We start from the raw sequence: 27,499 nt of genomic DNA on the forward strand, positions 1-27,499 counted from the left end.
GTGATCCAGCAGAAAGTTGAATTGACAATTATGGGTTTGTTATTAAAGGGAATCTGTCACCAGGTATGGCCAATATAAGTTAGGTCCATCACCTTTCAGGGCTGAGATACAGCATTCTATAATGCTGTAAATCAGCCCCCAACCCGACCTGCAAGAGTAGAAGAATAACTTTTATTATACTACCCTGCAGGGCAGTCCAGTCCAATGGATGTCACTGGCCCTGGTCTGTCACCTCCCATCTTCATGTGATGCCATCCTGCTTCTTGGTTCTGTGGCAGACAGGCCCCCTGACTCAGGGGTCCTATTGCGGCTGCATGATGTGTCGCTATTAACGGCATGCCACTGGCTGGGAGCATGTTATGAATGGGTCACCGAGGAGGAGAGCAAGCCCCAGCTAAGCCACAGAAAACCAGAGAGGTTGGTAACTAAGCGGATTGCAGAGCCCTGATCCTATCCACACAACTAGCAGTAGCCATGGAGCGTACATACGATGATCCTAGACACCTCGGCACAGCCGGAGAGCTAACTAAGCCTAAAGCAAGAAAGGGGAAATCTAATCTGCCCCAGAGCAGAACCCAAAGGAATAGATAGCCCCCAAACATATATTGTCGGTGAGACAAGGTGAAAACACAAACACAGGCAGGAAAATAGACTGAGCAAATGATGGGGCCCACACTGACTAGACAGGACAGGAAAGGAATGACGCTGTCTGCAATCACGCAAAAAACCCTGCAAAAAGTCCAACACGTCTGATGCAAAAAACACTGAAGTCGCACGACTTCGCCCACTATATCAGCACTCTGGTATATTCTGAAAGCAGAGCAAAAAGAGGCCAATCTAATAAGGGACAAAAACGAACTGGCACAAGCAGTAACATATGGACGGTGATTCAGCACAGCCCCAGCCGGAGCTGGCTGACCCACACAAAACTGAGATAGACAAAACCAGATCAAATGCAAACAGAATAGCAAATGAACACTTAGCTGAACATGCAGGGACTGAGCTGGAAACATCAGATCTCAGGAGGCAAAAGAAAATCACCAGCAGGGATAGAGGGAGTCGGCTGTCTTAAATCCCAATCTGAAACCCCAGATCTGCAATCGTCGTCCTCATTATCAGGTGGCAAGCCTCTGTTAATCAGATCAGCTCCATTACCTCCAGTAACCACCAGAGGGAGCCCAGAAAGAGAACTTGCAACCCCTCTGTCAATCTGACCAACTCCACTGCCTTCAGTAATAACCAGAGGGAAGTCAGAAAGTGAATTCACAACAGGTGCACCTGTGGGAGCGGAGGCCCTAGGCAGCTGCCTGATCTGCCTGCCGCTAAAGCCGGCCCTTGCTTAGGGTCATTGTCTTGTTGGAAGATGAACCTTTGGCCAAGCCTGAGGTCCAGAGCACTCTGGAAGAGATTTTCATCCAGGATATCTCTTTACTTGGCATTCATGTTTCCTTTAATGGCAACCAGTCATCCTGTCCCTGCATCTGAAAAACACCCCCATAACATGATGCTGTCACCACCATGTTTCACTATTGGGATTGTATTGGGCAGGTGATGAGCATTGCCTTGTTTTCTCCACACATATCGCTTAGCTATATCACCAAAAAGTTCTATCTTTGTCTCATCATACCAGAGAATTTTATTTCTCATAATCTGGGAGTTCTTCATGTGTTATTTTTTAGCAAACTCTAAACGGACTTTCATATGTCTTGCACTGAGGAGAGGCTTTTGTCAGGCCACTCTGCCATAAAGGGCCAAGTGGTGAAGGGCTGCAGTGATAGATGACTTTGTGGCACTTACTCCCATCTTCCTTCTGCATCTGTGGAGCTCAGCCACAGTGATATTGGGCTTCTTCTTTAGCGCTTTCACTAAGGCTCTTCTCCCACGATTGCTCAGCTTGGCTGGACGGCCAGGTCTAGGAAGACTTCTGGTGGTCCCAAACTTCTTCCATTTAATGATTATGGAGGCCACTGTGCTCTTAGGGACCTTGAGTACTGCAGAAATTCTTTTGTAACCTTGGCCAGATCTGTGCCTTGCCACAATTCTGTCTCTTGTCAACAACAGCTGCCTGTGTGCAGCAAGCAGACTGTGTGGACAGCAAATGGGATATTAGAGTGGTTGCCACATACAGGAGAGGGATTAGAGCGCATCTGCACACAAAACACAATGCTTTTTATCTACCATGAGGATTCATTTCAGGCAGCGCTCCAAAACAAGCACTGTTGGTTATTATAAGAGGAGGTATGGAGGATTGTAATTGAGAGGGTGGAACAGTGAATTGAGTTCTTGGCCACAGCAAGAGTGCACAGAGAACAGCATTTGTATAACCAATAAAATGGTCTTGTGTAACAAATAGTTAGCCTACATTACAAGTATGATTTTATAGGGGCTAAGTCTCGTCTTTGAATGTATGAATGGTTTAATTTGCATTTTGCGATGGCAGATTCCCTTTAAACCTCTTAATATGGATCTATGACTTGCCATAAATATGTAATTATTTTTTCCTGGGATGCATGACACTATTCACCTGAATACCCTGCACATGCAGCCAAATAGGTTTCATTGGACTCCAATATGTAGGAAGATGGTCTACCCAAGATACAATATGACTGTACATATAGAGTACAATGATGTATGCAACAATGTTTTTAGTTGGATTTGTACATAACTAACAGAACCTTTGTACATTTCTGTATGAGAGGGCTTGTGTAATAAAGGAAGTGTAATGCCAACAAGCGTATGAGTACACTCAACAATATTTGTAGCTGTAATAGAAATCTTGAGTGGCCACATCTCAGTTCTTAATATCATTCATCAGGGCCCTATTTATTAGTTAGATGCAAGTCTCATTGTCATCACATGCTACAAACATGACATGATATGTTTAAAGGGCATATATTAGTTGTATCTGTTACGGCCCCCGTCGCCATGCCTCCCGTCGCGCACCTTGCCGGGCCCCCCTCCATGCGCTCTCATGCTTACCCAGCGCTGCAGCCCCGCTCCCCCTTGCTTCGGTGGCGGCATCCTCCTCTGACCGGCCCGCGGCCTGTGACGTCATTGCGAGCCCTGTGCATGCGCCATAGGCTGCGGCCGGCTCACCCTCTCTGACCTTATCCTCCAGCGGTGCCCTGACCCGGTAGCACCGCCGGACCAATGGGGGCACAGCTGCGAGTATATCAGGCCGCCCTCTCTTAATAGAGGCGCCTGATCGTTGTTGTTACAGCAGCATTCTAGGTCCTGTGGTTCTTGCCTTGCATTCAGTGTCCACCCTCTCATTCCCTTGTGTTTGTTTGCAGTCCTACTCCAGTCCTGCCTACCCGTCTCTGTACCTGCAGTCCGACTCCAGTCCCGTCTACCCATGTTGGTACCTGCTGTCCTACTCCAGTCCAGCTTAACCATGTTGGCACCTTCTGTCTGACTCCAGTCCGGCCTACCCGTGTCCGTACCTGCAGTCCGACTCCAGTCTTGTCTACCCGTGTTGGTGTCTTCTGTCCTACTCCAGTCCTGCTTACCCATGTCCGTACCTGCTGTCCGACTCCAGTCCTGCCTAACCGTGTCTGTACCTGCAGTCCCGCTCCGGTCCTGCCTATCCGTGTCTTTACCTTCAGTCCCGCTCCAGTCCTGCCTATCTGTGTCCGTACCTGCAGTCCTACCTCAGTCCTGTTTTGTAGTGTTAGTCTCTGTACTCCATTCCGAGCCGCCCCTCTTAGTTCCGGCTGCCACGGCATTCGAACCCCTGGACCTGCTCCTAATGGTCCCTGTATAGGGGTCGGGTCCACCTGGTTGCTCGTCCGGGGCCCCTCAGTGCCACGGTCCAGAGGGTGCACTCCGGGAATCCCACCTAGTCTAGCGTAGAGCTAACAGTACGATCAGGCCATGGATTCCACTGGTATTTCAGCTCCCGGTCAAAAGGAGTTGCTCTTTTTATGGGAGGACCAGGGGATCATCATGTCAGTAATGAAGTCCATGGAGTCGTGTTAGTCTGCTCTTGAGGCTGCCGATCCGGGGAATGCTGCCCAACTGGCCAGCCTCCAGCAGGAACTGGGCCAGCAGCGTGATGCCCAGTCCCATATTCTGTCTTATAAGGTGTCAGTAGACAACCGTTTGGGGGACCTCCAGTCCGCCGCTGCAGTCTCGGCCGCTATCCCCGGTCCCACTTCGTTTTCCTCTCCTCACCTTGCCAAACCACCCCTGTACAGTGGTGACCCCAAACAGTGTAGAGGGTTCTTAAACCAATGTAGCCTGCACTTCGAGCTTCAGCCTCACCAGTATCCCTCCGATAGGGCCAAGGTGGCCTTTATCATGTCCCATCTGGAGGGGGAGGCCTTATCCTGGCTAAATCCTCTCTGGGAGAGGGATGACCCCATGATCTCAAGCATTCTGGTCTTCTTGGACACCTTTCGTAAGGTGTTTGATGAGCCAGGACGGGTAGCCTCTCTTACTGAGTCGCTTTTTAACCTTCACCAGGGCACCCTGACAGTTGGTCAGTACGCCATCCGGTTCCGTACCTTGTCTTCCGGATTGGGTTGGAATAATGCGGCATTGGTTGGAGCCTTTTGGCGTGGGTTGTCGGGCAGGATAAAGAATGAACTGGCGGGCATACTCCCACCACTCTCGAGGACCTCATTTCCCTGGCTACTCGAATAGACCTCCGGTTCCAGGAGCGCGCCCGGTAGTCAGCTAGGGAGAGGAGACCCACCAGGCCAGTCCCGACCACTAATCGGTCCTTTAGTCCATGACCAGCTGGGTCTGTTCACACTCCACCTCCCGAGCCCATGCAAGTAGACCAGGTCCGGATGGCTGAGAGACGTCAGAGAGAGAGACGGGAGCAGGGTCTCTGTCTGTATTGTGGAGGAGCATCCCACTTCATCCGCTCTTGTCCTGAGAGACCGGGAAACTCTTCCACCTAGGCCAGGTAAGAGAGGCCTCCATAGGTGACAATGATTCCTCTCAAGCTCTAACGTTATCTGTTCTTTTACTTTCAGGGGAGAGGCGTGGGTCCGAGGTGGCCTACGTGGATTCGGGCTCAGCAGGTAACTTCATCCGACGTGAAGTGGTGGACAAGTATCGGATTCCTGTGGTTACTCTGAAGAATCCTCGTGTGATTGCTTCCGTTGACGGCAGACCACTACAGGAACCCATCACCGCTGTCAAGGAGGAGGTTGTTTTGCAAGGTGGCCTTCTACGTGTTGCCCGATCTGTCTCACGCCATCCTACTTGGTCTTCCGTGGCTACAGACTCATCAGCCGGTACTCAACTGATCGTCCTTGGAAGTTTTGCGCTGGGGAGATCCGTGTCAAGGTCGGTGTTTGAACCCTATCCGTCCTGCTGTTCCCGCACGCCCACCTCGGGAGCTCTCGGGGCTTCCTTCAGCCTATTGGTCCTATGCAGACGTCTTTGACAAGAAGGAAGGGGAGGTCCTGCCACCACACCGGCCCTTCGACTGTCCAGTCGAGTTAATCCCTGATTCCACTTCCCCTAGGGGTAGGATTTACCCACTGTCTCCCTCAGAAACTGCAGTCATGTCTGAATACGTCAAGGAAAACCTCGCCAAGGGATTTATTCGGAAGTCTTCCTCCCCCGCAGGAGACGGTTTCTTCTTCATTAAAAAGAAGGACGGCTCGTTGCGCCCATGCATTGACTACAGGGGATTAAACAACATCACTGTCAAGAACCGGTACCCACTCCCACTCATTCCAGAGTTGTTTGATCGCCTCAGAGGAGCACGGACCTTCTCCAAACTGGACCTCAGAGGAGCGTACAATCTTATCCGCATCGGCGATGAATGGAAGACCGCTTTTAACACCCGTGACGGTCACTATGAGTACCTGGTGATGCCATTCGGCCTGTGCAACGCTCAGGCTGTGTTCCAGGAGTTTGTCAATGAGATCTTTCGGGATCTTCTGTACTCCTGTGTGGTAGTGTACATGGATAACATCCTTGTCTTCTCAGATCTTCCATCCCATAGGAGAACTGTCCGCCTGGTTCTTCAGCGTCTCCGGGAGAATCGTTTGTACGCCAAGATGGAGAAATGCTTGTTCGAGCAAACCTCACTACCATTTCTGGGCTACATCGTCTCCGACGCCGGGCTGCAGATGGATCCTGAGAAACTGTGCGCCATTCTCAAATGGCCCCGCCCCGTCGGCCTAAGAGCCATCCAAGATTTCCTCGGATTCGCCAACTACTACAGGCAGTTTATTCCGCACTTTTCCTCACTCTCCAAGCCAATATCCGCCCTTACCCGTAAGGGAATCTCTTCTAACTCCTGGACGCCAGAGGCCGAGGAGGCCTTCCAGTCGCTAAAACGGGCTTTTTCCACGGCTCCTGTGTTATCTTGTCCTGAGAGCAGCAAACCTTTCGTGCTGGAGGTGGACGCGTCCTCGACAGGTGCCGGGGCTGTCTTATCCCAGAAGACCTCTTCGGGTCGTCTACGCCCCTGTGGATTTTTCTCCAAAGCCTTCTCCTCATCCGAGTGCAATTACTCGATTGGCGACCGCGAGCTTTTGGCCATCAAATTGGCATTGGAGGAGTGGCGTCATCCTCTGGAGGGAGCTGTCCATCCATTTGCTATTTACTCGGACCACAAGAATCTGGCCTACCTCAGTCCGCCCAGAGACTTAGTCCTCGACAGGCCAGATGGTCCTTGTTTTTCGCTCGCTTTGATTTTGAGCAACATTTCCACCCTGGGGACATAAACACCAAGGCCGATGCCCTATCCAGAGTCTTTGAACCGACTGAGGTTGGGGAAGAGCTCTCCCACATCATCGAGCCCACGAAGATTATCACTGTGGCACCGTTGAGCCTACTTTCTCCACCTCCAGGCAAGACGCTCGTGCTGGAGAATGCCAAAAGGAAAGTTCTGCTATGGGGGCATTCCTCCAGATTGGCTGGTCATGCTGGAATTGAGAAGACCCTTGCTCTCATATCTCGGTATTATTGGTGGCCAACTCTCCGCCAGGATGTATCAGACTTCGTTGCCTCCTGTTCCTCCTGTGCTAGGAATAAGACACCACGTTGGCCTCCGTTTGGTCTGCTGCTTCCTTTGCCGGCGCCTACGTCACCTTGGGAGAATATTGCCATGGACTTTATCACTGATTTGCCCCACTCTTCCGGCTCTATGGTGATTCTAGTGGTTGTAGACCGCTTTTACAAAATGGCACATTACATTCCTTTGAGCGGTCTTCCTTCTGCACCCGGATTAGCCAAGATTTTCGTCCATCAGATTTTCAAGCTTCACGGCCTACCTCGATGGATTGTGTCTGATCGTGGAGTCCAGTTTACTTCTAAGTTTTGGAGAGCGCTTTGCAAACTTCTGGATATATCCCTGGATTTTTCATCTGCCTATCATCTGCAGACCAATGGGCAAGTAGAGCCAACTAACCAGACGTTGACTGCATACCTTCGTCATTTCTCCAACGCCCACCAGAATGACTGGGTTGACCTGCTTCCATGGGCAGAGTTCGCCTACAACAATCATGCCGGCGAGTCTTCAACCAAGTCACCCTTTTTCGTGGTGTTTGGAAAACATCCCAGTGTGCCTCTTCCTGTGGCCCCGACCTCCGAGGTGCCAGCAGCCAACTCCTTGTCCCAAGAATTTTCTGAAATCTGGTCAGAGACCAACACGACCCTCAAAAGGGCCAGTGAGCGGATGAAGAAGCACGCAGACAAGAGGAGGTTAGATCCTCCACTGTTTCACGTCGGGGATTGTTGTGAGTTCATTTTCCCCTTCGTCACTGGGGTCTGGTGAACTCCCTATTCTGGTAAAGGAAGGTAATGAGCCTGATTATCAGGCACCTGTGTCTAATGAGGATGACTGGCTGAGTGGAGTCATGGACTGGATATAAGGCTGCCGACGCCCTTCTGCCCTGGGGGTGATTTCTCTGTGGACTTCTAGGACACCAGTCTGATTCCTGCTCCTCTAAAGCTAAGTTTTCTTTTTTGCCTGTTAGCTTTTTTGTTTTGTTTTTTGTTTTCCTTGCTTTTCAGTATTCTGCCATTCCCTGCTGGGGTGAGCTGAATCTCCTTTTGCCTGTAGCTTTGTCTTCAGTATATTCCTGAGTACTGACATAGTTTTTTTGAAGCCTAGCGTCTTCAGGGCCTTTTTCACTGTCAGTCTTTTGGCTCTTATTTTCATAGGGTTTTTCACGGATTGCAGACAGCAGCCTTCCTGTCCTTTTCTAGTTAGCTTGGGCCCCTCTTTGCTCAGTCTATCTTTCTGTCTGTGTTAGTATTTTCATCTTGCTTCACCGTCATTATATGTTGGGGGCTGCCTATTGCTTTGGGGTCTGCTCTGGGGCAGTTTAGATTTCCCCTTTCTTTCTTTAGGCCTATTTCATTCTCCGACTGTTATCGAGGGGTCTAGGGTATCGTAGGAACCCCCCACGGCTACTGCTAGTTGTGTTGATAGGTTCAGGGGTCTGCAATCCGATAGCTGCCAACTTCTCTGGTTTTCTGGACTTAGCTAGCATTTCTGTTTTTGCCTCCTACGGTGACTCAATCATAACAGGGGATAAGGTCTGGCTCTCGTCCAAGTATATCTGGTTGAAATTACCCTCTTACAAGCTGGGTCACCGGTACTTTGGCCCTTTTGAGATCCTGAGACGTGTCAATGAAGTCGCCTACAAGTTGAGGTTGCCTGCTTCGCTCCGCATCCAGAACACCTTCCACGTCTCTCTCCTGAAACCTGTGGTACTAAATCAGTTCCATCCCTCTCCATGTCCTGCTCCTCGGCCGGTGGGCGCTGACAACACCTTTGAGGTAAGAGATATTCTCGCCATGAGGAGAGTTAGAGGGAAGACCTTTTTCCTTATTGACTGGAGGGGTTTCGGTCCTGAGGAGAGATCCTGGGAGCCCCGGGAGAACATCAACGCTCCCTGCATTCTCAGGAGATTGTTTGCCAATCGCAGCAGGGGGCGGCTTAAGGGGGAGGGTACTGTCACGGCCCCGTCACCATGCCTCCCGTCGTGCACCTTGCTGGCTCCCCCGCCATGCGCTCTCATGCTTACTCAGCGCCGCAGCCTCGCTCCCCCTTGCTACGGCGGCGGCATCCTCCTCTGACCGGCCCGCGGCCTGAGACGTCATTGCGAGCCCTGCGCATGCGCCATAGGCCGCGGCCGGCTCACCCTCTCTGGCATTATCCTCCGGCGGTGCCCTGACCTGGTAGCACCGCTGGACCAATGGGGGCACAGCTGCGAGTATATCAGGCCGCCCTCTCTTAATAGAGGCGCCTGATCGCTGTTGTTACAGCAGCATTCTAGGTCCTGTGGTTCTTGCCTTGCATTCAGTGTCCACCCTCTCATTCCCTTGTGTTTCTTTGCAGTCCTACTCCAGTCCTGCCTACCCGTCTCCGTACCCGCAGTCCAACTCCAGTCCCGTCTACCCGTGTTGGTACCTGCTGTCCTACTCCAGTCCAGCTTAATGGTGTTGGCACCTTCTGTCTGACTCCTGTCCTGCCTACCCGTGTCCGTACCTGCAGTCCGACTCCAGTCTTGTCTACCCGTGTTGGTGTCTGCTGTCCTACTCCAGTCCTGCTTACTCGTGTCTGTACCTGCTGTCCGACTCCAGTCCTGCCTACCCGTATCTGTACCTGCAGTCCCGCTCTGGTCCTGCCTATCCGTGTCTGTACCTGCAGTCCCGCTCCGGTCCTGCCTATCCGTGTCCATACCTGCAGTCCTACCTCAGTCCTGTTTTCTAGTGTTAGTCTCTGTACTCCATTCCGAGCCGCCCCTCTTAGTTCCGACTGCCGTGGCATTCGAACCCCTGGACCTGCTCCTAACGGTCCCTGTATAGGGGTCGGGTCCACCTGGTTGCTCATCCGGGGCCCCTCGGTGCCACGGTCCAGAGGGTCCACTCCGGGAATCCCGCCTAGTCTAGTGTAGAGCTAACAGTATGAACCCTTCTAAATTGTCTCTATTGGTAAGTAAGTCATAAAGAAAATGATTCCTTGATATCTGTGATTCAGTGTCTTACTCCAAAGAAATCCATATTTTTCTTAATATGTAAATGAGCTCTTTAGATCTGTGGTTAAGACATGGATCTCCCTAAGAATCTGTCTCCAGACCTTATTTCAAATTTAAGAGGGCGCTACCAGTGTGAGACATGTAATGACTGAGAGTTGCTCTCCTGATCTACATGTCTCACACTAGTAAAGCCGTCTTTCATTTAAAATAAGCTATGGAGGCAGATTTTCAGGGAGATCTATGTCCAGCCCATAGATCCTTACCGCTCATTTGCATAAAAAGAAAAATGTGAATTTCTCTAGAATACGAAATCAGATCGCAGATATCAAAGTATAATTTTCGTCAGCCTTTACCTGCATGCCCAAATAGATAGCGTAGGATGGTTGATCCTACTGACAGATGCCATATAAATCACATTGGCCTTTAAAAATTGGGTAATTGATAATCACAAACAATAATCCTCTTCAAGTGTATTTATAGTTATTTCAGATTATTTGTTGATCACCCAATATGTCATTTTGTTGTATTTCATGGATTTTGAGTTTACATTTGTACCAGGGATTATATTACTGAGCCCATAGCTTGTACCTGAGCTAGGCGTTTTTTGGTTGCGGTCGTTTATGCTTTTGAGTGTGCCTGACTGTATGTGCATCTCATTATTCACTTTCTATAATGTAGTTGCATGGATGAGTAATGCTGCTGCGAAAGCAGATGGTGTGAAATTGGTCACCAACGTGGTAATTTATCACAGAGAGAGCCCTAGTGCCTTCTGGTGAGTGACAAGTTCTTTTTCATGTTGTATGTACTCGGGTTTCTATACTATGTTTAGAGGGTGTAGAGCGTTAGAATGTGTACATGTGTCATTCTGTTTTAAGGACATTATTAGCTATTTCTAAATATGGAGAATCCTGCAAATGTAAAGTGGCACTTTCAAGCGAACAAGCTGTGTTTTGCCTTATATACAATTACTAAAGGAGAATTGCAGTAAAGTTACCCAATATGCGTTAATACTGAAATACTTATTTTGTGATCCTCCAAATTGGGAAGACAGCTGGACAGGTTTGGTCATGTTTTTCCACCATTTTGACAATCGGAGCTTGGTGCAATCTATGAAGAAAGCTCTACTTACTACAAGCGGAGAACTGGTAATAATATTTTAGTAGGTGATGCATGTCCACATCAAATTTTGTTAGAATATTGTAGATAACCCTGCAATGGATTTGCAGTATGAAGAATAATAATAATAATAATAAATTTTATTTCTATAGCGCCGACATATTCCGCAGCACTTTACATTTCAGAGGGGATTTGTACAGACAATAGACATTACAGCATAACAATAATCACATACAGTAGATTATAACAAATACCAAGAGGAAAGAGGGCCCTGCTCGCAAGCTTACAGTCTATGAGGAAAGAGGTAGACACGAAAGGTGGGTGGTAACAGTTGCCCTGATTGTATGGACCAGCCATAATGTTAGGTGTGTGACAGTACGGACACAGAGGGCTAATGGATGCATAAAGCATGTGGGAGAATGATGCGGGGAACCTGGTTATGGTAAAACTTTTGGCTCTGCCACACAGGGATAGATTAGGTTAATGTGTTGAGGTGGTAGGCCAGTCTGAATAAATGCGTTTTCAGGACACGCTTAAAATTGTGGGGATTGGGGACTAATCGTATTGACCTGGGAAGTGCATTCCAAAGAATTGGCGCGGCACGTGTAAAGTCTTGGAGACGGGAGTGGGAGGTTCTGACTATTGAGGATGCTAACCTCAGGTCATCAGCAGAACGGAGGGCGCGGGTAGGGTGGTATACTGAAACAAGGGAGGAGATGTAGGGTGGTGCTGAGCCATGGAGGGCTTTGTGAGTGAGGGTAATAAGTTTATACTGAATTCTGGAGTGGATGGGTAGCCAGTGTAATGACTGGCACAAGGTAGAGGCATCGGTGTAACAATTGGTGAGGAATATGATCCTGGCTGCAGCATTCAAGACAGATTGGAGAGGGGAGAGTTTGGTAAGAGGGAGACCGATTAGAAGAGAGTTAAAATAGTCGAGACGAGAATGAATAAGAGAAACAGTAAGAGTTTTTGCAGAGTCAAAGGTAAGAAAAGGTCGAATTCTAGAAATGTTTTTGAGGTGCAGGTGACAAGAGCGAGCCAGTGATCGAATGTGGGGGGCAAAGGAAAGCTCGGAATCAAGCATGACCCCAAGACAGCGGGCCTGTTGCTGGGGAGTAATAGTGGAACCACACAAAGAAATGGCAATGTCGGGTATAGGTACATTAGTAGAGGGAGGAAACACCAGGAGTTCAGTCTTTGACAGGTTCAGTTTCAGATATAGTGAGGACATGATATTAGACACAGCATTTAGACAATCGCTGGTGTTTTCTAGAAAGGCTGGCGTGATGTCAGGAGAAGAAGCGTATAATTGGGTGTCATCAGCATAGAGATGGTACTGGAAACCAAATCTACTGATTGTTTGACCAATAGGGGCAGTGTACAAGGAGAAGAGGAGGGGGCCTAGAACCGATCCTTGGGGGACCCCAACAGTAAGGGGAAGATGAGAGGAGGAGGAACTGGCAAAAGATACAGTAAAGGAGCGGTCGGAGAGATAGGAGGAGAACCAGGAGAGAACGGTATCCTTGAGGCCAATGGAACGGAGCATAGTGAGGAGGAGCTGATGATCCACAGTGTCGAATGCTGCAGAGAGATCCAAGAGAATTAGCATGGAGTAGTGACCATTTGATTTAGCTGTTAGCAGATCATTAGAGACTTAGTGAGGGCAGTTTCAGTGGAGTGTAAAGAGCGGAAACCGGATTGGAGAGGGTCGAGAAGAGAGTTTTCTGAGAGATAGCGGATAAGACGGGAGTGGACCAGGCGTTCCAGGAGTTTAGAGATGAAGGGAAGATTAGAGACAGGTCTATAGTTATTGGCACAGTTTTGGTCGAGGGATGGTTTTTTAAGTAGTGGATGTATGATGGCATGCTTAAATGAGGAGGGAAAGATACCAGAAGAGAGAGAGAGGTTAAATATTTTAGTTAGGTGAGGGGTGACAGCAGGGGAAAGGGACTGGAGGAGCTGTGACGGAAATGGGTCACTGGTGCAAGTAGTTGGGCGAGAAGATGCAAGGAGCCTGCTTACTTCTTCTTCTGTGACTGGTTCAAAATCAGAGAGTGAGTTAGATGCAGTGGGGGAGGGAGGACAGTGCATGGTATGAGGTGATTGGGAGATAATTTCCTGTCGGATCTGGTCAATTTTTTCTTTGAAGTAATTGGCCAGATCGTCAGCTCGGAGCTCCGTGGTTGGGGCCTGTACTCTTGGATTGAGTAGAGAATGAAAAGTGTCAAAGAGACTTTTCGGGTTATTGGACAGTGAGGTGATGAGGGTGTTGAAATAGGTTTGTTTGGAGAGGTGAAGGGCAGTGTTGTATGTTCTAAGCATAAACTTAAAATGGATGAAATCTTCGGGTAGTTTGGATTTTCTCCACAGACGTTCGGCGCACCTGGAGCACCGCTGCAGGAAACGTGTTTGCACCGTGTGCCAGGGTTGTCGCCGTCTGCGTTGTGGTGTTCTATTTATAGGGGGTGCAAATCCATCCAGGGCAGTTTGAAGTGTTTCATTGTAATGCTTCAATGCAGAATCAGGACATGAGAAGGAGGAGATAGGGGCCAATGAAGACTGCAAGTTCTTCATAAGTTTCTGGGTGTTAATGGCCTGTATGTTTCTATAAGTCTGGACAGTGGGGGTGACCTGAGCAGCCTGGCAGTTCTTGATAGAGAATGAAAGAAGATTGTGGTCAGAGAGCGGGAGAGGGGAGTTTGCAAAATCATCCACTGCACAAAGCCGAGAGAAGACCAAGTCGAGGGAGTTTCCGTCTTCATGCGTTGGAGAATTAGTAAGCTGCGAAAGGCCAAATGAGGAGGTTAGAGATAAAAGGTGAGTAGCAGATGGTGAGAGGGGAAGAGCAATGGGGATGTTGAAATCTCCCATGATGAGGGTAGGGATGTCACAGGAGAGAAAATGTGGAAGCCAAGTGGCAAAATGATCCAGGAACTGATGGGAGGGGCCGGGAGGACGATACACCACCGCCACTCGCATGGAGAAGGGGGTGTAGAGTCTGACGGCATGGACCTCAAAAGAAGGGAAGACAAGTGAGGGTACTTGAGGGATAACCTGAAAGGTACATTTTGGTGATAGGAGCAGACCAACGCCTCCACCAGCTCTACTGTCTGATCTTGGGGTATGAGAGAAGTGAAGCCCCCCATATGAAAGAGCAGCAGCAGAGGTAGTGTCTGACTGCTGGATCCAGGTTTCAGTAAGAGCCAGGAGGTTAAGAGAATTAGAAAGGAAAAAGTCATGAATGAAGGAGAGTTTGTTACACACTGAGCGAGAATTCCAAAGTGCACAATTAAGAGAGACAGATGGCATGAAGGGAATATTAATAAGATTAGAGGGGTTTCTAAGTGTAGCAGTCGGGGGGTTTGACTCTCTATAACATGGGGGACCAGGGTTGGGAGCAATGTCTCCTGCGACTAGGAGAAGGAGGATAGAAAGAGTGAGCAGATGGTTAAGTGATTTGTGAGAGCGTCTCTGATGTTGAATGGTGGGACTGACTGGATCTGTGCAGTTTAACAACGTGAAAAGAGCATGAGTGCTATACATAGGAGAGGAAAGAAGCGAGGGGCCAATGTTGATGGAGTGTAGAGAGTTAATGCCAGGGCGGTGGATGTGTGTGAATGCAGCGGCCAGGATTAAAATTACACAAATGCATATGGTATATATTTGTTGTACTCCTAATGTACAGGGAGTAGATGTATATAAATGTCTTACCTGTCTCCTGCCCTGTCTAACTGCCATGTTATAACTGCCAGTACTTTGATAAACTGTACTTGGATAAAGTGTGCATAAATGCCCCCTGCATAAATGCTATCCCCAAGCTATGTCTGAATATATAGGAGGATAAGACTTAGAATTTTTTTTTTTTTTTTTGGCTCTCTCTTCTCGTTAATCAATCACCCCCTGAAGATGGCTGGACCGTCATTGTAAATACATCATTGTAAATACAAACCTGTGCTTTGTATCCCCCCCACCTCATTGTAGATTGTAAGCTCCACGAGCAGGGTCGTCTTATTTCGTTTTAATTATTGTATTGTTAACGTTGTTACTTATGACTGTTGTGTTTGAAACTGTTCAACTGTAAAGCGCTGCGGAATATGTTGGCGCTATATAAATAAAGATTATTATTATTATTATTATCACACTAAATTGAGACACCAGGACCCAATAAAATGTTGTGGTCAAATAAACACATGTCCAGCACTACATGGATCATAAAGCACTTTGAAAAGTTTCTATGAAGCCCTTTCAGAACCAGTGTGAAGGGTTAGGCGGTAGCTATTTAGGGCGCTATTGAGGAAACGTGTGCAATTCATGGAGTTTTGAAAAAAAAAAATCCACTTTTTTAATTTCTTTGTGCTGCAAGTCTTACATTATAGAGCAGAGCCAAAAGTGCATGCCACTGGCTGAATCAGGGCTTAGGAAGTAAAAGTGCTTGTCTTATCTCTTTTCTCATTACCATATGCTTTTATATACCCTTAGTGTTAATCTGCTTTCTGTGAATAAAGGGTGCAGAGAAGTTCTCCCAATGCATTGTCTGGCATTGTGTTTCTGAGACATCTGTATTTCTGCACATAACTGTATGATAACTTTTGTGAAAGCTGGATGAAATTTTAAAATTCCAATCAACTCTATATTTGTTTTTACTTTTTATTAATGGGAGAGTAAAATAACTCTAATAAATCTCTTCTAGTGGCAATAAACTATTAAACTTGTTCTTTAAAGAAAATGCAATAAATAATGACTGGTACAACCAAATTTGCATTTGGCAAACTCTTTTACATATCAATGAGTGGTACTTAACCAACAACTATTTATTTAATTAACATCAGAATATTTGTACTTTGTGCCTGTGGGAGATTATCAAATGCAAAGAAATGAACAGTGGCAATACAGTGAATTTTGGCAAGTTATAAGCACCGTAATACTACTATAAAAAAGTATTCACACTGCCACTCTATATCCACAACTAAGCAACTATTGTTGTCAGTAACATCTCAATCCTAATTCCTCAACCTAGGGTGCATCACGTCACTAATGGATCTGTCACAGTAGTCACTCTCAAGCAATATGGAGTGCCATAGAAGCCCCAACAAGAGTCTAGGTTACTCTCCTTTAGGCCGCAAGTCCCGTGTAAATGGTTCATTTGGCACACCCGACACTCTGGCTTCCTCAATTTCCTGAAGCAAGGCCCCACTCCTTTTTCCACACTTTGTACCGTACGTTTGTGCCGGGTGTTGCTGCTCATACGAATGTCCAATGTCTCTCTCCAGCAACCCGATCGTTTCTTCCGGTTCTGACTGTGCTCACACGACTCCCCTCACACGACTCGGGTCTCTCTTCTGTCTGGTCTGATTACTCAGAACTTAACTCGGGTCTGGTCTCTCCCAATAATGGCTCTGACCTAACTCTACTGCTCACACAACCATCCTGCTACAAGTCCAGGCTCCGACTCATCTCCCCTTCCTGGACCTTTAATAATTATTAACTGCACTATAGCTGTGAACTGACATTGTGCCTCCCTCAATCTCTTCTCTCAGTGGACGTGTGCTTTGCTCTTCAGTTCCTACTAATGTAGTTCTCTCTGCCTTCTGCCTTATCCTCTTTGGTCCACAGATGGCAATATTCACTTTCAGACACTTGATGTAGGCATTACTGTGTGTGTCATCTCACTTATTCATTACCTTACAGTAGATCAGGAGAACCAAGTCAAAAAAATGTGTCAAAATATTACTATGTAAGTGTTAGGGTTAGCAAATAATTTGAAGTTTAAATTAGGATCAGTTTTTTCAATGTGATGACAAACAGGTGTGAATGGGTGACCTGTTTTATGTTTATTAGCTTAAGAATAGAGATCTGATCTTCACAAAACATTTTTGTGGAAAAGTATCATAGTACAATCAAAGAAGAATTCTGAGTACCTCAGATGATTTGATGCTCATAAGGCTGGAAAATATTACAAAACCATTTCTAAAAAGTCTCTAAAAAGTTTGGAATCCACAGTCAGATAGTTTGTGTACAAATTAAGAAAATGTAAGATTATTATTGCCCGCACCAGGAGTGGTCGACCAACAAAGATCACTCCAAGTGCAATGCATATAATATGTAATAGCCCTTCCAAGTAAGTTTTCCTTCCAAGCAAATAAAGGCCTCTCTCATATCTATATATAATTGCCTTAAATTGTCTGTCATCCACTTCTGTCTGGATGTCCCCGAATCCCACAATCCACCGCGCCGACCGGAAGTACGCCGACCTCCATATTGAAATACCCCAGTGATGGGTGTTCCAATATGGCGTCCGCTGGTGTTACCAGGACCACCAGCGGGGCACTGACGGGACCCCCCCCGCTGCCGCCGGACCCCCCGCCACTGCCGGTCCCCCCCCCGCTGCCGGACCCACCGCCGATGGACCCCCCCGCCGCTGCCTGCCCACCCACCTCCGTCACAGCCGGCAGGAAAGACAGTGGCTTGCGGCCACTGGTCTTTCCTGCCGGCTGGCTGCCGCCGCTGCCCTCCCACCCACCTCCGTCACAGCTGGCAGAAAAGACCGTGGTCTTTCCTACTGGCTGGCCGCTGCCAGGCCCCCCCCCACCGCTGGACCTGCCGCCGCTGAACCCCCCACCACCTGTACTCACATACACACACACGTATTCACATACACACGCGTACACACATACACACTCACGTATTCACATACACACACACATACTCTCATAGACACACACACGTACTCATACACACACATACACGTACTCACATACACACACATATTCACATACACACACGTATTCACATACACACACGTACTGACATACACACACACGTACTCACATACACGTATTCACACACACACATGTATTCACATACACACCCATACACACTCACGTATTCACATACACACATACTCTCATAGACACACACACGTACTCATACACACACATACACGTACTCACATACACACACATATTCCATACACACACGTATTCACATACACACATGTACTCACATACATACACACACACGTATTCACATACACACACATGTATTCACATACACACACGTATTCACATACACACATACACACACGTATTCACACATACACACATGTATTCACATACACACACTCACATACACACATTCACATACACACACACGTATTCACACACACACGTACTCACACACACACGTACTCACATACACACACACACGTACACACACACTTCCCTCTCGAGTCCACTATCTGAATACTGAACAATAATGGTGTGCATGGCAAGATTCTAAGGTGAAAGCCAATTCTCTCTAAAAAGAACATTGATGCCCAACTATAGTTTGCTAAAATCATCTGGATCAGCCAGGCAGCTAATGGAACAATATTTTGTGGATGTATGAGACCAAAATTACAACCTTTTGGCTTAAATAAGTGGCATTATATTTGGAGACAGAAAAACACTGAATTTAGCATAAAAACCTCATACTAGCTGTATAACATGGTGGTAACAGTATCATAGTTTGGGCTTGTTTTGTTGCATCTGGGCCACAACATCTTGCTGTCATTGATGAAACATAGAATTCTTAATTCTATTATATAGAAAACTTAAAAGGAGAATGTCAGGACATCTCTCAATGAGCTGCATCTTAAAAGAACATGAGTCATGCAACACGATAAAGAGCCAAAGCATATGAGTTATTCATTCTACTAAAAAGTTAAAGTTTTGAAATGACCAAGTCAAACGTGTTGCTGACGGACCTGAAGTAGTTCATGGGGGAAAACCCACCAATGTAATAGAGTTGTTGCTGTTTTGCAGGGCGGAATGGGCTAAAATTCTCCCAAGCTGATGTGTGGAGAAAAAAAGTCTGACTGGACATGTTACATGTAGTTATGTATGCACAAAAAGATCACACCAGATAGTGAAAGCAAAGTTCACATACTTTTGCCACTTTTGCCAGATGTGATATTGGATAATTTTATGAAAAATAAAGCAAGTCAATACTATCATCCTTTTTACTAATATGTTTGATTTGCTTCTCTTGTTCAATATTTAGAGCTTATGTGAAAGTTTGACGTTAAATTGATGCAAAGATATGGAAAATTATGAAGGGGTCACACATTTTCAAAATCCATTTCTAGCAAAGAATCTGAGCAGATTTTAGGAGAAGCTGCATGTTTTCTTAAGATTAGAAATGGGCAACCATCCCCGCTGGTCAGAGAGCCATGGTTCCCACACTGTCAAAAGACAGCGTGAGCGCTCAGCTGTGATTGGAGGTATAAAGTTTACCTCCGGTCACAGGTGTGAGCTGAAGGGACTACTGCTCCCATCAGCAGACTCCTGCTGTCACTAATAACAGTGACATCCATCTCCTGAGCTGTAAATAAATAAGTAAAAAAAAAACGGTGTGGGTTCCACTGTATTTTTGATAACCAGCCAGGCAAAATGCACGGCTGGGGGCTGCAACCCTCAGCAGTCAGTTTCAGCAAGGCTGGTTATCAAGAATAAAAGGGTCTCCATGTCGTACTTTTTAATTATTTGAATAAATAATTTAATAAACGGTGTGAAGCCCCCCCAGCCAAGCTAAAGCAAACAGCTGAGTGTTGGTTTTCTCAGGCTGGTAAAAGGTCATGGATTTTGCAACAGTCAGTTTCAGCAAGGAAAAGGAAAAAGAAAGATCCAGCTTTGCAAATTCAAGTCCAATTTATTGTTAAAAACAAGTCCAAGACAGAGCAAAAATTGGTATGTTCACATGAGTAACAAGTAGTAGATTATGCGTTTCGAACAATAGCTTGTTCTTTCTCAAAACTTTCAGCAAGGCTGGTTATCAGGAATAGAGGGATCCCCATGCTGTACTTTTTAATTACTTAAATAAATAATTTTAAAAAAGCAGCGAGTTACCCCCCATTTTTGACAACCAGCCAAGCTAAAGCAGACAGATGGGGGTGGTATTCTCAGACTGGTAAGCGGCCATGGATTTTGGCCCCCACAGCCTTAAAATAGCAGCCCGTGGTCTGCACCATTTTGAGAAACATTTTTTTCAGACTCAAAGTATATGACTAGATAAAACATTTTAATGCTAATTATATATATATGCGATCATGCTCGGTGAGATCCCCACTAACATTTTGAGAAAGTCTCACAGTGCAGAAGTGAGTTCAGTTCAAATTAATCGGGAGGAGAAAATACATGGGAACCCACGCCGTTTTTTTCTTTTATTGTTTAAAGTGCAGGAGCCGGCTGGTAAATACTCCCATCAGTCGTTCTACTCTCACTGTTATTGGCGTCAGCAGGTGTCGGCTGTTGGGAGCAGGAGTCCCATCATCTGACACCAGTGACCGGAGGTAAACTTTATACCTCTGATTACAGTTGAGCAGTCACTCTGTATTTTGACAGCGTGGGAACCATGGCTCTCTGACCGGCGGTGATGATTTTACCGCCAATCAGAAGAGTGCATGACAGCGCGGCAAACACTGGATATTCGGGCCCCCTATTCAAATGAATAGGGTCAGGGTTCAGATCCGGGTACTGTTCTGGTATCCAAACCCTAGTTTTTTGTAACTTTTTGACCGGACTCTTCGGACCTGAACATCCAAGTGTCCTCCCATTTCTACTTAAGATCACATAGACCTTAGAATAAAGTTGGCAGAATCTGCAGATCATCTATTGTGTTTGGGAGCCTCCCAACACTTCTCCAAAAGGTTATATTGGGAAACATAGAATTGGGTTATTTGAACTAAATAATACCAGTATATTTGACCTTTAATCTGATAAACCACTGCCACAACACTCTGGTATTGGCTTGTAATCTGCTCTCCCCACAGACTATGTGAAAGCTTAGCTGAGCCAAACATTCATGTTTATGAAGAATCCCAGAGAGGAGGGCCGGCGTCGCCACCCAGCGCACCTGGGCAAATGGAAGGGGCTCACTCGCCGTTAGGGACACTGGCACGATATAGAGCCTGTTAGTCGGGGAGCCTGGTGCCAGCACTGGCACCGCCCCCCAAATACTCACTTTTCCCCGTTGCCGGCTGCTTTGGTCTTTTTAGCATCTTCTGACTCTCTGTGATGTCTCAGGGTAGAGGGCGTGATGAGCAGTGCCGAGAAACAAAAGACACTGAAGAGATCGAAGCAGTGAGGAATAGGACAGGTGAGTATTTGATTTGATTGTTTTATGTGTGGAGCATTATGTGGGGCTCATTATACTGTATGGAGCATTATATGGGGCCCACTATACTTTATGGAGCAATATATGGGGCCCATTATACAGTATGGCTCAATATATGGAACATTATATGGGACCATTATATACTGTATACAGCAGTATATGGAGCCGCCATATACTATATGAGGCCATTATACTGTATGGAGCAAAATATGTGGGCATTATACTGTATGGAGCGTCATATGGGACCATTATATACTGTATGGAGCAATATATGAGACCATTATATCCTGTATGGAGCAATCTACAGTATGTTGCCATTGTGTATTGTATGGAGCAATATATTGTGTCATTATATACTGTATGGAGCAATATATGGTGTTATTATACTGTATGGAGCAATATATGGGGCCATTATATACTGTATGGAGCAATATATGGGGCCATTTTATACTGTATGGAGCAATATATGGTGTCATTATATACTGTATGGAGCAATATATGGTGTTATTATACTGTATGGAGCAATATATGGGGTCATTATATACTGTATGGAACAATATATGGGGCCATTATATACTGTATGGAGCAATATATGGAGCCATTATACTGTATGGAACAATACACACAAACTATATTGTCTAATTTAAAATGAACAGTCTGCAGTCACTCTGTGTCACTATTATTTTATTTTACATTCACTTTCTTTTGGTGTATACCAAACCCTGTCTGGTTAAAAAATTGTCTTATCTGAATGAACTTTCAAGCTCTTTAAATGCACATTTTTACCTGCAGAGATTTAAGATAATCCCTCCACTGATACATCCTCCCATGTGGTTGATCTGAGTCTTTCATCAAAATAAAACTTGACAAACAACACATAATCTCTCAGTACATATACAACTTTGAAAACACTGTAGCAAAAAAAAAGCATTCATACAGATTGATGCCTAAATCGCAATTAGGCTGTGTGCACACGCTGAGAATTCTGCTGCGGATCCGCAGCAGTTTTTGCTGCGGTGTGCAGTAGCATTCTAACCTATGGAAGAAAAAAACGCAGTGCAGACGCTGCAGAATTTTCCGTGCGGATTTGCTGCGGTTTCAAAACCGCAGAAAGAATTGACATGTCAATTCTTTCTGCGGATTCCGCTGCGGTTTGCCATCTCCTCCATTGTGGAGATGAAAAACCGCAGGGCAAAACCGCAGAGCAATCCGCAGGTCTTTTGACCTGCAGATTTACCTGCAGATTTTACAAAATCCGCGCGGCCAAATCTGAAGAACATTCCACAGCGTGTGCACGTAGCCTTAATGGCATGTGCATGATATATTTTCCATGCTGTTGCACTCCAAAACTTGTGTGAAAAAATGTAAAATAAATGTGAAAAGGAATGACTATATGCATTTCAGTGCAGAATGACTTACTGTGCATATTTTCAGTGTCCTTTAACTTTTTCATATCTCCAAAGACACAAAGAGGTTAAAAGAAGCGACCTGACCATCCTTCAGGCCGTTTCAATGTGGAAGTTATGAAAAAAAAAATGCAGATGGAAAAAACTTGCAAAAATTGACCAAAAGGTCCTTCTGCAGAAAAACAGCCAGTGTTTCCTGAAGCATCTTCTGCTTGAAAAAACTCAGCACACTAAGACATTGTATGCACATACCCTTAAAGGGGACAATACAGTGGGTACGGAAAGTATTCAGACCCCTTTAAATTTTTCACTCTTTGTTTCATTGCAGCCATTTGTTAAATTCAAAAAAGTTCATTTTTTTCTCATTAATGTACACTCTGCACCCTATCTTGACTGAAAAAAACCCCCCTCAGTGCTGGAATGAATGTGTCGCATGGATTTATGTCTTTTTACATCAATTAAGGAATTTCCTTTTAAAACCGTGTGGGGGCATCACAACACAGAACTAGACCCCAATCAGAGGACCATAAAACATCCGGACTCCTTATCTATGAACTGGTCCAATGTTTATATTTATGTTTCTCCCTCTCCCATATTGATAGTTCTGCTTCACGTCACTTGTCTTATCTATTGCCTTTTTTCTAGGCTGTATTGTGCATAAATATGTGACTCTTCAGATTTTGTATTAGTCTATGCCTGATGAAGAGACCTGAGTAGTCTCGAAAGCTTGCAATGTGTTACCATCTTTTCAGTTAGCCATTAAAAGGTATCAACTACTGAGGACTCTCAATCCTGAATATTTTTCCCCCGAAATGTAGAAATTTTTGCAAATGTATTAAAAAAAAAAAACTGAAATATCACATGGTCATAATTATTCAGACCCTTTGTTCAGTATTGAGTAGAAGCACCCTTTTGAGCTAGTACAGGCATGAGTCTTCTTGGAAATGATGTGGAGCGCCCCACCAGGTACTCGGTACCGGGTCCGTTGATCTCAATGGGAGTTGTCACGGAAGCTGTGACCTGGTCCGTGGCCCTGAGGCTCCATGGCAAAAAGGGGATGAATGAACAATGAAATTAAGTTTATGAATAGTTTGTGACGTCACCTGTGGTGTTCGGCAAGTGAGGTGTTAGGCCGACGCTGCATGCAGATCCTCTGGGACCGGTGGTGGGTTGCAGCCAAGATGGTGAAGCTCCCCACAGGTGGAGCTGTAGTCCCAGGGCAGTGTAGATGTAGCAGTGGAGGAGAGGCACAGGCGGTGTAGAGGCCGGTGCCCAGATGTAGTCGTGCGGGGTTTAATGATGCGGGAATAAGTGGAGGACACCAGGGCATGTAGTTCCAAAGCTTTACTCACAGTCTGCAGTTCACACAGATGCCTGCCTCCGTGCTGTGTCCTCCGGGTCCTGGGCTCAGTCAACCTCCAGGCAAGATAGGATGCTCCCTTCCAGCACTTCAACAACATGTACCTTTCTGAACATCTCCTCTATAGCGCCTTTAAGTGAAGTACTAGTACTGAGTTACACTGGAGTGCCTCCTGACAGATGTTCCCAAGAACTCTACTTGTACGGCAGACAGCTGTAGGCTGCTTCGGGGACTCCTTACTCCTGAGTCCCGGCTCACTATCCAAGTTGCTGTTGTGCCCCCAAGTCTTAGATGGGAGTAGTGCATTTACAGCCCACTACTCCACCGGTGTCTGCTGCAGGATCTTCAGTATCCATAAAGCTTGGGGACCGGGCCCCGGCCTTGTGCTTAGAACTTCTAGGCAGGGTTCTTCCTCTAAACCACGTCCTCTGTGTTCCCTTTTACTCCTTCGTTCCGTACTAATCCCTCTCTCTCATAGAAGGTCAGGTTTCAGTCTAATGTCTTTCTCCTTCTTTCCTTTCCTGTGCCAGCTGGCTCAGATCACTGATCACTTTTTAGCAAACTCTTTGTGGGTTTTGATATGTCTGACACTGAGGAGAGGCTTCCAACTTTCTCCCATCTCCCTACTGTGGAGCTAAGCCACAATGATCTTGGGGTTCTTCTTTACCTCGCTCACCAAGGCTCTTCTTCCACGATTGCTTAGTTTGGCTGGATGTTCAGGTGTAGGAAGACTTCTGGTGGTCCCAAACTTCTTCCATTTAAGGATTATGGAGGCCACTGTGCTCTTAGGAACCTTGACTACTGCAGAAATTCTTTTGTAACCTTGGCCAGATGTGTGCCTTGCCACAATTCTGTCTCTGAGCTCCTTGGCCTGTTCCTTTGATCTCATGATTCTCATTTAGTCTGACATGCACTGTGAGCTGTGCGGTCTTATATAGACAGGTGTGTGCCTTTACATATCAAGTCCTATCAGTTTAATTAAACACAGCTGGACTCCAATGAAGGAGTAGAACCATTTCAAGGAGGATCACAAGGAAATGGACAGTATGTGAAGTAAATATGAGTGTCTGAGCATAGGGTCTGAATATGACCATGTGATATTTCAGTTTTTCTTTTTTAGGAAATGTACAAAAATTTCTACATTTCTGTTTTTTTCAGTCAAAATGGGGTGCAGAGTGTACATTAATGAGAAAAAATGAAGTTTTTTGAATTTATCAAATGGCTGCAATGAAACAAAGAGTGAAAAATTTAAAGGGGTCTGAATACTTTCCGTACCCACTGTAAAAAACATTTGTCTGCACAGTACATTTATTTAACCCCTTACTTACCGCTGATGTAATACTACATCAAAGTTAAGTATCCCCTGCTTTGAGGTGGGCTCCGGCGGTGAGCCCACCTCAAAGCCGCAACATGTCAGCTGTTATAAACAGTTGACATGTGCCCACAATAGACGTGAACGGAATTGCGATCCGCCCGCGCCTATTAACTAGTTAAATCACGCTGTCAAACACTGACAGCGGGCACTTAACTAGTACTTCCAGCACCCGGCCAGAAATGAGCTCATCGCCGACCTCTGTCACATGATCAGTGGTCAGCGACGCATTGCCGTGACAACCAGAGACCTCTATGGTTGTTGCCGGCAGATTTCTATGAGCGCCACCCGGTGGTCGGCACTCATAGCAATGCAGTAAATCTGCTACATATAAGCGATCTGAGCATCGCCTATATGTATCAGAGCCGATCAAGTATGGCATGCTTCTAGCCTCCTACAGAGGCTATTGAAGCATGCCAAAAGTAAAAAAAAAAAGTGATTAAAAATAAAAAATAAAAAAAACATAAAAGTTTAAATCACCCCCCTTTCGCCCCATTCAAAATAAAACAATAAAAAAATGAAACCTACACATATTTGGTATCGCCGTGTTCAGAATCGACCGATCTATCAATGAAAAAAAGGATTAACCTGAAATCAAAATGCCAGAATTATGTTTTTTAGTCGCAGCAGCATTGCATTAAAATGCAATAACAGGCAATCAGAAGAACATATCTGCAAAAAAGTGGTATAATTAAAAACGTCAGCTCGGTACACAAAAAATAAGCCCTCACCCGACTTGAGATTAAGGAAAATTGAAGACGCTACTGGCAGGGCCGCAGCTATAATGAGGCAAGTTGAGCCAGATGCTGAAGCGGCAGGCAGCAGGGGACGGCATTATGCGCTTTTCTACCCACAGCACCTACAATTTAGCCTCTGCACGCTGGTGCTGCGGTTGTGCAAGAGGCTGTAATTGATGAGATCACAGAAGGGAAGGAGAAGGAGTCAGGGCCCCCTGATCATGTGACCCCTGACTCCTCCCCTCCTGTGACCTCATCACAGGTCCTGTAGTCGCTCCTTTCCTCATCTGTAGCGTCTTCACTCCGGATATCATGTGACCCCTGACTCCTCCCCTCTTATGATCTCATCACAGGTCCTGTGCGCATCAGCCCTTGTTTTATGCAGGACTCTGCTGTCTGTCATCATCCTGGATGAGTGAGGTTTATTTTTGGGGTCAGGGGGGTTTACAGGGTGGATGTAGCAGAGCAGCAAGTGTGTGAGGTGTACGGAGCAGAGCTGCACGTGTACAAGGTGTACGGAAAAAGATGATGTGTATGGAGTAGAGCTCTGAGTGTGTGCACGAGGTGTACGGAGCAGTGATGTGTACGGAGTGGAGCTGTGTGTGTACACGGAGTGGAGCCGTGTGTGTGTGTACGAGGTGTAAGGAGCAGAGCCGCGTGTGTACGAGGTGTAAGGAGCAGAGCCAAGTGTGTACGAGGTGTAAGGAGCAGAGCCACGTGTGTACGAGGTGTAAGGAGCAGAGCCGCGTGTGTACGAGGTGTACAGAGCGGAGTCGCGTGTGTACGAGGTGTACGGAGCAGAGATGTTTATGGAGCGGAGCTGTGTGTGTGTAAGGAGCGGAGCCGTGTGTGTGTACGGAGCGGAGCCGTGTGTGTGTACAAGGTTTACAGAGCAGAGATGTGTACGGAGTGGAGCTATGTGTGTACACGGAGCGGAGCCGTGTGTGTACGAGGTGTACAGAGCAGAGTCACGAGTGTGTGGGGTGTACGGAGCGGAGCTGTGTGTGCGAGGTGTACGGAGCTGAGCCGCGTGTGTACGAGGTGTAAGGAGCAGAGCCGCATGTGTACGAGGTGTACAGAGCGGAGCCGTGTGTGTTTACAAGGTGTATGGAGCGGAGCCGCGCGTGTGGGAGGTGCACGGAGCAGAGCTGTACGTGTACGGATCAGAGATGTGTACGGAGTGGAGCTGTGTGTGTATGGAGCGGAGCCGTGTGTTGTACGAGGTGATAGGAGCAGAGATGTGTACGGAGTGGAGCTGTGTGTGTACACGGAGCGGAGCCGTGTGTTTGTACGAGGTGTACGGAGCAGAGCCGCGAGTGTGTGGGGTGTACGGAGGGGAGCTGTGTGTGTGCGAGGTGTAAGGAGCGGAGCCGCGTGTGTATGAGGTGTACGGAGCA

General features: G+C 46.5%; 1 protein-coding gene across 1 annotated transcript in view; it reads left to right on the plus strand.

Annotated features, from left to right (window-relative positions):
- Nucleotides 1-27,499, plus strand: part of RYR3 (ryanodine receptor 3) — an 869,465-nt gene that overhangs the window by 138,173 nt on the left and 703,793 nt on the right. The gene's annotated exons all lie outside the window — the stretch shown is intronic.

This window comes from Dendrobates tinctorius, unplaced genomic scaffold (genome assembly GCF_039654945.1).
Source record: "Dendrobates tinctorius isolate UK_male_01 unplaced genomic scaffold, ASM3965494v1 ptg000186l, whole genome shotgun sequence".
NCBI lineage: Eukaryota > Metazoa > Chordata > Amphibia > Anura > Dendrobatidae > Dendrobates > Dendrobates tinctorius.